Source organism: Gossypium arboreum, chromosome 1, assembly GCF_025698485.1.
Source record: "Gossypium arboreum isolate Shixiya-1 chromosome 1, ASM2569848v2, whole genome shotgun sequence".
Classification (NCBI taxonomy): Eukaryota; Viridiplantae; Streptophyta; class Magnoliopsida; order Malvales; family Malvaceae; genus Gossypium; species Gossypium arboreum.
Window position 1 is genome coordinate 32,314,786 of NC_069070.1, and position 9,300 is coordinate 32,324,085.

The window sequence follows — 9,300 nt, forward strand, 5'->3', positions numbered from 1 at the left end:
TTTGAGCTACTCAACTCTTTATAACACCTTCCTCTGGTCAAATTCTACACTCGACCATATCCAGATACATCACGATATCAGTGGGTTCTATCCTTACTCCCCGTCTTTTCTTCCTTTCGTACACCCCGCATAAAGGGTATTCATTGTCTTCTATCTTACTCGGTAGTACGCACATCTACAATCTAGTACCTCTATGGTAGCACTCTCTTATCTTTCGCCTAAAGCTCTTTATGTTATACCTTTCTTGGTGGTTTGCCATGGTCGAACCAGTCCTTGGTGGACTCTCACTTCCTATACATTAGTCCTAAAAGACTTGTTGATACTTTCATATTGTGCTGACTTACAGCTAACCTTGCCCCTCTGGCGAAATGATTCATGTTTAATCCTATTGGTCCCAATGGGGGATTACTTCCTATAATTTGCCCCTCACTCCAATCTTTACTTGGAATCTCACTTAACCTATAAGTGAGAGCTGGTCTGACTCTCTGAACCAATAGGCTATCACTCATGCCACTATTCCCACTTGTTGTTTTCCGCCCTATAGGGATATCATTGAGTCAGGATACCTGCAATAGACTTTCTTTAAAAAGGAATAGTCTTGACAGGCATACTGTCCCCTCTTACTCTTCTATAGTTAGGCCAACTCTAACACGTCCTATCTTTCTCTAATTTTTTTTGTCGCCCATGCCTTGTTGGCTTTCACATCTACCTTTACCTCTTTCATCACTTTTGGCGAATTCCTCAAGATCCTCTTGTCACTACTTACACACTTTCCTTTTACACTTTTCCCACCTATGTGGTTTCTTATACCTATCGAACTGGCAGTCTAATTTTTTGTTTTTGTGAATTTTTGGCACAAATATCTGTCTCCTTCAGAGGTTGAGTGTTCTGAGTGTGTGTGGAGATCCCAAGTTCAAGCTTTGCCTTGGAAAATTTTTTGTATTTCTCTGAATTAAGCCTTGACTTTGCGTAGTAGGCTTTTATTTAATTGTTTGCAAGCTTATATCTGAATAGGCCAACTGGTCTGATGGTTAAAGGGAGTGTTAGGTTGCTGAGGGTTAGGAGCTTGAATCTCTGTGTTGGCAATATTTTTTTTCGACTCTGAGCAAGAGAGTTTCAGTTGTGATGGAGTTTGGGTTGTGAGGAGTTAGGTTGAGTAAATTAACGGGAGTTGAGAGAGGGGGTTATCGAAATCTTTCATTTGATTTCCTTTTGTAAAAATTCTATTCTCCCTTCTCCCTCTGTATCGAAATTTTCACTTATTCCTCCCTCTTTTCTTTTTTTTTTCATTTACGTTACTAAGGAAAAAACCTTTTTTTGGTGCCGTACTTAATAGTTCTTGATCGGTAAGTGGTATTTTTTCATAGTTCTATCGTTATTTTGATTAAGGGGTTAACAGAAGGTTCATTTTACTCCCGTTTAGATGCTGCTCGAAGGTTTTAAGCGGGTTTTCCAGTGTGTGGTGACTGGTGGTTATCATATTCATCTTGGTAAGATTTTGAAACGTCGATTGGCTTAGTTTTTAGGTTTTACGTTTGGGGTTTTGGTAAGAATGGCTTCTATAATCGAAATTGATCAACTTTTGGGGTGTTGGTTTGTCGTTTGTTAGGTTCCGGAGGACTCGTGGTTGTAATAGCTTCAAAACAAGACTAGGTGTATACCCAAAAATGTAGAAAACGAGATTTCAACGAAAGTCGAAAACTATTCTGTCAACGCCACACGACCGTGTGGTAGGCCGTGTGGTAGGCCGTGTGCTAGAACATAGGCATGTGATTAATAAGGCCTGGCCGTGTGTACTGAACATGGCTGTGTGATAGCCAGGTAGGCCGTGTGCGACATACGGGCTAGATTGATTTGAACCGTGTGGAAACGACACGAGTGTGTGGAATTTTGGGCTAGACCGTGTGATCCACACGACCAAGGCCAAAATGGGTCGTGTGGGCCCACACGTCTGGGCCACATGGGTGTGTGAGCCCATGTTTCTAAACAGTTGTCTAAGGTTGCACGGGTCACCCAAGTCGACTGTGGACCTATTAGAGGGTCAGTAAGCCCTACTTAGACCCTATACGAGTGATCTGTTTGTCTGATTTCTATACCGAGCATGAATTATCATATTTGATTGTATGCACTGTAATTGTATAATAGCCTGACATCTTTGGTATGTTGCATTGCATCGGGGTAGGTTATTGATGATATTTGGAGGAAGTATCTGAAAGGCTACTAAGCCTGTTATCTGGCAACTCTGCTGCAAATTTTTTATTATTGTGCCTCATCTCGATACAGCATGGTGTGTAGGGATGGGTGGATTGATTTAATCCCCACATGGTGTGTTGGGATAGATGGAGATGGTGTGTAGAGGTTGGTGGGTAGGATTCTGTTTTTCTGCTATTGCATACTGTATCTGTGATGGGCCAAGGCCCTAGTATAAATATCTAAAATTGTATCTGATTGAGCTAAGGCCCAAACCGAATTTGTAATGGGGGCTCAGGCCCAGCCTATATCTGACAATATTCTGATGTGTATCTATATGTATATTTCTGTGGGGATTATACACTAAGTTTGCGAAAAGTCACCCTTTCTGATTAATCTATACAAGTAATCCCTAGACTTGAAGGATCAACGCAGAGGAGGACTAGACAGTGGCCACACGTAAATTTTAGACTATTTTTATAAATTTTTAGATTTTATTATTTATTTAGGTTTGATGTAAATTTTAGGACTTTGGACTGTTCTGGATTTTTACTTTGGATCTTTAATTATTTTATAGTTTTGGAACAGCTAAACAGTAAAAACTTGATTTCATTAAAAGCAAAGATTTCTTCAACCAAACAGTTTTCCAAAAATAAACGTTTCCAATAGCTTCCGCTAAAAAGAAATGATTTTAGACATACTGAATAACATGTGTTTTACTTCGAACTAAGATAAAGGCTAGTTTAACTGGAACAGTTTTAACTCGACAAACTGGTTTTCGACTTCCATTTCATGTGACATCGCCATATTCGGCCATAAAGTCTAGGCCGGGTTTAGGGTGTTACATTTAATGGTATCAGAGCTAAGTTTCAAAACTCGACTGTGGATTTGAGTTTTAAAACTTGGTTTTAAAGAAATGTTTTTTTATGGTTTGAAATATTTTTGATTGAGTATGAGGTACACCGAGTCTCCAGCGCTGATCCTGTAAGTTATTCTGAAACTGATATATTCTATGATATTTTGAAACTACTAGAGGTAGTATACTGTGCTGAAAACACTTTAGTTAGTGTATACTGAGACTGTAGCGAAACTGATAGGGATTGCGGGTTACGAAAATCACTATGAATTACTAAAACTGTTAACATAAAACATCTGCTAATAATTATTAAACTGTAACTGATTCATAAAACTGTTAATGTAGATAAACTCTGAATCTATGATGAGTGTACGAGGTATCCGTGGATGGGGTACTAGAGGCTGTGGAAAGGCCGTAGAGGGGCTCGAGCTGAGTCCTTGTCATCTGGCAGCATGCCTAATTTATACATGAGTGAGACGCAGGTGTCACCTGCGACTGAGACTCGGTCTCAAGATCACATGGCTGAGGATGACGCACTATCTCAGGCTATGCTCAAGATATTGGAGAGGGTCGCTGGGCCCAATACTGGATCTAGGGGCTTAGAGTCAGTTACGAAAAAATTTTGGTCCAATCAAGCTAAGCTATTCTGGGGTGTCACTGGAGTCTCCCCTAATGTGGCCGAGTATTAGATGGAGGCCACAGAAAGAATCATGGACAATCAGGACTTTACCCCTGAACAAAAATTGAAAGTGGTTGTTTCCTTACTTCACGATGAAGCATACCAATTGTGGCTAACCGTTAAGGAGGGCACTCAGCCCGGACAACTAACATGGGAATTCTATAAGTCTTCTTTCCAAGGTAAATATGTGGGTGCAAGCTACATCGACGATTGGAGGCGTGAGTTTCTGAATCACACGCAAGAGGATCATTCAGTGGCTGAGTATGAGGTCGAATTTTTAAGATTGAGCCGCTATGCGCGAGGCATGGTACCAACTGAATACGAGTGTTGCGTCCACTTTGAGGATAGACTCAGGGATAGTTTGAGGGTTCTGATAGCTTCGTAGAGGGAGCATGACTTTTTAGCACTGGTAGAGAAGGCGAAGATCGCCGAGGAGGTGAAGCGCGCTAAGCGCCAAAACTGAGATAGAGAGAGGGGTAAAAACAAGAAGGATTCAAAGCCCTCGAATTCTATGATGAGGCCTAAGAAAAGGGCCAGATATGATGGGCCAGTTAGAGTTGGGCCCCCTATTGCACCTACTAGGACCTTGCCTTATGGGCATTGTGGTAGACGCCATCCAGGCGAATGTTAGAGGACGACTAAGGCATGTTTGAGATGTGGGTCTATTGAGCATCGCGTTCGAGAGTGTCCGCTGATGGCCTATCAAATACAAGCTCCAAGTTTTGGTACTGCACAGCTACCGAGGGTAGTTCAGTAGCCACCTAGGGACCGTGGTCAGACTAGGGGTGGTAACGGTATGGACATTGGATAGAGAGCACCAGGCAGAGGTGCTAGGCAGGCTGAGGCGAGGCAGCCCGCACTTGTTTATACTACTCGTCAACGAGAGGACAGAGATACCCCGGATGTCATCATGGGTACGTTTTTAATTTACAATGTACCTTATCTTACATTGATAGAAATATGCTCTACGCACTCCTATGTAGCTAGCACTGTGTCTAAAACTTTAGGGATTCCGATTGAGGATACTTTTAGTGAGGTGACTATTGTGAGTCCTTTGGGGAAATCTATCTAGGTTAGCAAATTGTATAGAGATGTTTCTTTAGAGGAACAAGGGACGGTATTTTTGACTGATCGGATAGAGCTTCCATTCGGGGAGTTCGATTTAATTTTAGGGATGGACTAGTTGGTCAAGCATCGAGTAAGTCTAGAATGTTGATAAACCATAAATTATACATGTTTTTACCCCATGTTTAATGCATTTTATGAATGATTTCTAATTAGAATTGGTGAATTCAATGCTCCTAATGCTTTAATCTCATGTTTTATACTTAGAAGAGCATAGGAAAGCGAAAGGAACGAGAAACAGACCAAAAACGGAGAAAATAGTCCAAAGTACGAAATCAACACGGCCTGGACCTCCTCACATGGGCAGACTACATGGCCGTCTCAATTTGGCAGGCTCGAACACGGCCTGAAGTAATCGAACACAGGCGTGTGCCATGGGCATGTCCTTGCCGAGCCCAACTTGAGTCCAATTCGAAAAAGGCCAATTTTAAGGGTTTTTAGGCTTTCCAAAGCCTATAAATACACCCTAGTGGATGAGGAAAAAGGAGGCGGAGAATAGGGGGTAAGGAATTACTCCAAGGAAGTCGATTGATCCATCTCAGGAGCCGGATTCATCATCAAGGCTGAAAATCTCTCCTCAATTTCCCTTCAGGAGTTTTAGGTTTTCTTTATGTTTAGGATTCTTTATTATTCTGAGATGTTTTCTTATTTAGTTATGAATTAAAACCCCTAAATACCTAAGGGGAATGAAACCTAAGAAGAATCTTGTTATTATTTTCTGAATCGTATGATAAATATTTAACTTGTTCTTAATTATGTGTTCTTAATTCTTATTTTAATATCCCAGGATACTGATTCAAGACAAGCTCTTATTCAGAGGAGGAATAGACCCTGTCTAAGAGTACATTTTTCATAATTAAGCGGAGTTGTTTGCACGCCTAGCCATAGGGTGACAAGATTTTGTCGGATTAGGGTGAAACCTAATAAGGGGATCCATAGATCGAGTTAATGCAACCCTAGAGTGTTAATTAGAGAAAAGTCTCAGTTATTGAATCTAGGGATTACACGTTATTAGTCTTGAATAGGGATAATAACATAACTTAGGGATCTCTACGAAACAAGTTGAATGAATAAATCGTCCGACTCGGAGCCAGAATAACAAGTAAGGTCTAGGTGGATTTTTCCTTAGGTATTGTCTTAAGTCAATCGATTTTCCCCAAAAGCAGTTCCTTACTTCTTTTCACTGTGCGTTCTTAGTTTAGATAATTAGTCAATTAAAACAAAACCTCTTTATTCTTAGGCTAGATAATAAAAAGACAGTCATTACTAGTACTTTTAGTTCCTTTGGGTTCGACAATCCGGTCTTGCTAAAACTATACTACTGTTCGATAGGTACACTTGCCTACATCGCGATAATAGTTAGTTCAAGAACGAGTAATTATAAATATTTAAAACCTATCACGAAATCTCGCGATCAAGTTTTTGGCTCCATTGCCGAGGAACTGAAATATTAGGAACACTCAATTTTTATTACTTTAGCCATTTATTTTTCTTGCAATTTAATTTTATATTATTATTACTTACTTATTTTTTTTTCCGTCTCTTGGCAAGTTTTTATAGTTTATGACTAGAAGAAACCCGTCAGGGCCACTACTTTTTGGCGAAGAAATCGATCGCACAATTCGTAGAAACCAAAAGAAATAAGGCAAAGCTTAAGATACACGGAGAAGGAGCAAGAAGACGATAATCAACCCCCAACCGAAGAGATGGCTAAAAACCAAGGCAATCAGCTACCTTATGCAATTACGATTAATCAAAATCCTACTCCACGCACTATGTATGATTATGCTAAACCCTCTTTAACAGGAACTGAATCTAGCATAGTTAGACCTGCTGTAGCTGCAAATACTTTTGAATTAAAACCTAACACTATTCAGATGATACAGCAATTTGTTCAGTTTGATGGTTTGCAGGAGGAAGATCTCAATGCTCACTTAGCAAACTTTCTGGAATTTTGCGATACATTTAAAATCAATGGCATTTCTGATGATGCCATTTGTCTTTGGTTATTCCCTTTTTCATTAAGGAACAAAGCTAAACAGTGGTTGAACTCGTTACCACGAAGGTCAATTACTACTTGGGAACAAATGACTGAAAAATTATTACTAAAATATTTTTCGCCAGCTAAAACGGCTAAATTACGTAATGACATCTCTTCTTTTCTGCAGATGGATTTAGAAACCCTCTACGATGCATGGGAGAGATACAATGACTTATTGAGAAGGTGCCCTCACTGTGGGTTACCGCTTTGGCTCCAAGTTCAAACATTCCACAATGGTCTGAATCCTTCGACTCGGCAAATGGTTGACGCAGCTGCTGGCGGAACCATCAATAATAAAACACCTAAGGATGCCTATGAGTTTATTGAGGAGATGTCGCTGAATAAATATCAGTGGCAAGTCATAAGGGCATAGCCAACGAAAACAGCCGGCATTTATAACGTCGATTCGGTCACCATGCTCTCTAATTAGGAAGAACTCTTAAGTAAAAAGATTGATGGTTTTCTTAGTTCTTCACAGGTTCACCTAGTAATGCAGTGTGAAGCAAGTAGCGGTGGAACAAGCCATTCGGAATATCAACCTTATGGCCATAACATGGATAACGAGCAACTAAACTATATGGGTAAAAATCTTCGACCTCAAAACAATCCATTTAGTAACACTTACAATGCAGGTTGGAGGAACCATCCCAATTTTTCGTGGGGAGGCCAAGGAATTCAAAGACCACAACATCCTCCGGGTTTTTAGCAACCACCCTACCAATAGGAAAAGAAGTCAAACCTTGAAGAGATGCTCTCAAAGTTTATATCAGTGTCAGAAACCCGTTTTCAAAACACCAAGATAGCACTTAAAAATCAACAAGCGTCGATCCAAGGGCTCAAAACTCAGATAGGCCAGCTTTCCAAACTAATCTCCGAACGACCACAAGGTAGTTTGCCAAGTAATACTGAACCCAACCCAAAGGAATAGCTCAACGCGATTAATGTTCAAGATGAAGAAGGATTTGTGGAGCCTAAACCAGAACCGCAACAAGAAACTGTGGTAAGCAAAGGTCAAGGTGAGGTAGATCAAAATACAAACAAATCAGTAAATGTTAAATATAAACCTCGTGTACCATACCCCAACGCAACAAGGAAAGACCGCTCAGATGAACAATTTGGTAAATTCCTTAAACTCTTAAAAAATTACATATTAACTTACCGTTTATTGAGGCTCTATCGCAAATGCAAATGCAATGAAATTCTTAAAAGAGCTTTTAACAAATAAGCGGAGGTTGGACGAGGCATCGCATGTGGAACTAGACGCAGTGTGCTCAGTTATTCTGAAAAATAAGCTACCGAACAAACTAAAAGATCCAGAGAGTTTTACGATTCCTTGCTTAATAGGTAGTTTAGATGTTAATAATGCATTAGCTGATTTAGGGGCTAGTATCAACGTCATGCCTTTTAAAATGTTCAAGTAACTAGGTCTCAGGAAACCCAAACAGACTAGGATGAGCATTCAATTAGTGGATAAAACTATAAGATTTCCTAGGGGTATTATTAAAGATGTGCTAGTGAAAAACGATAAATTTATATTTTCCGTAGACTTCATTGTTTTAGACAAAGAGGAGGATAGCAATACTCCTTTAATCCTAGGAAGGCCCTTTTTAGCAACTGCTAAAACAATTATTGAAGTTGGCACAGGTGAACTCACACTTCGTGTAGGAGACAAAACACACACCCTTCAAGCTCGCAATTCTGACAATACATCAGAAATTGAAGGTGATCGTCTAAACCATTCTATTAAAACTGACCACATGATACAACCCACTTTGCAGGAGATAAGTATGAAGGAAGTACATGAGCCACTCTCGAACAATAGTAGATGTTCTATTCATGAAGAACGAAGGCTGCAAGTAGAGGAGCTAGATGAATGGCGAACACAAAAACTGAGAACACACGATAAACCAAAACTATGCAAAAACGGGCCTGATACCTCTCAAAATCAAGTTAAGGTTGGTGATAAGGTCTTATTAGATGCTTCAGATCCCCAAATTGTCACTACCACACCGAATGAGGAAATCCCTCTTACGGTACTCAGTATTTTTCCATTCGGTACGGTAGAGGTGAGTCATTCCAAGTTCAACATTTTTAAGGTAAACAACACCCGATTAAAACCTTATTTTGATGAGATTGATAGCAGGAATGAGGAGTATAAACTCCTCAAACCACCATGAGCATTCACTGGAGAGGTAAGTCGAGCTTAGACTATAAATAAGCGCTTTTCGGGAGGCAACTTGAGCACTAACAAAATTAATTTCTTTAAATTTTGGTTTTTAACTCCTAACTTACTAATGGAAATCTTGAATACAGGTGTTTCCACAGAGACATGGCCAAGAACACGGGCATGCTTATGGTCATGTGAAAATAGGGCAAGGATTCCCCCAACACGGGCTTCGATAAAACTCC

The 9,300-nt window shown here is 40.0% G+C and overlaps 1 non-coding gene across 1 annotated transcript; it reads right to left on the minus strand.

Annotated features, from left to right (window-relative positions):
* Positions 1–6,985: 6,985 nt before the first annotated feature.
* On the minus strand, positions 6,986–7,092 carry LOC128282326 (small nucleolar RNA R71). The gene has a single exon (XR_008272569.1). It is a non-coding gene; the product is annotated as a small nucleolar RNA R71 (small nucleolar RNA).
* Positions 7,093–9,300: the final 2,208 nt, after the last annotated feature.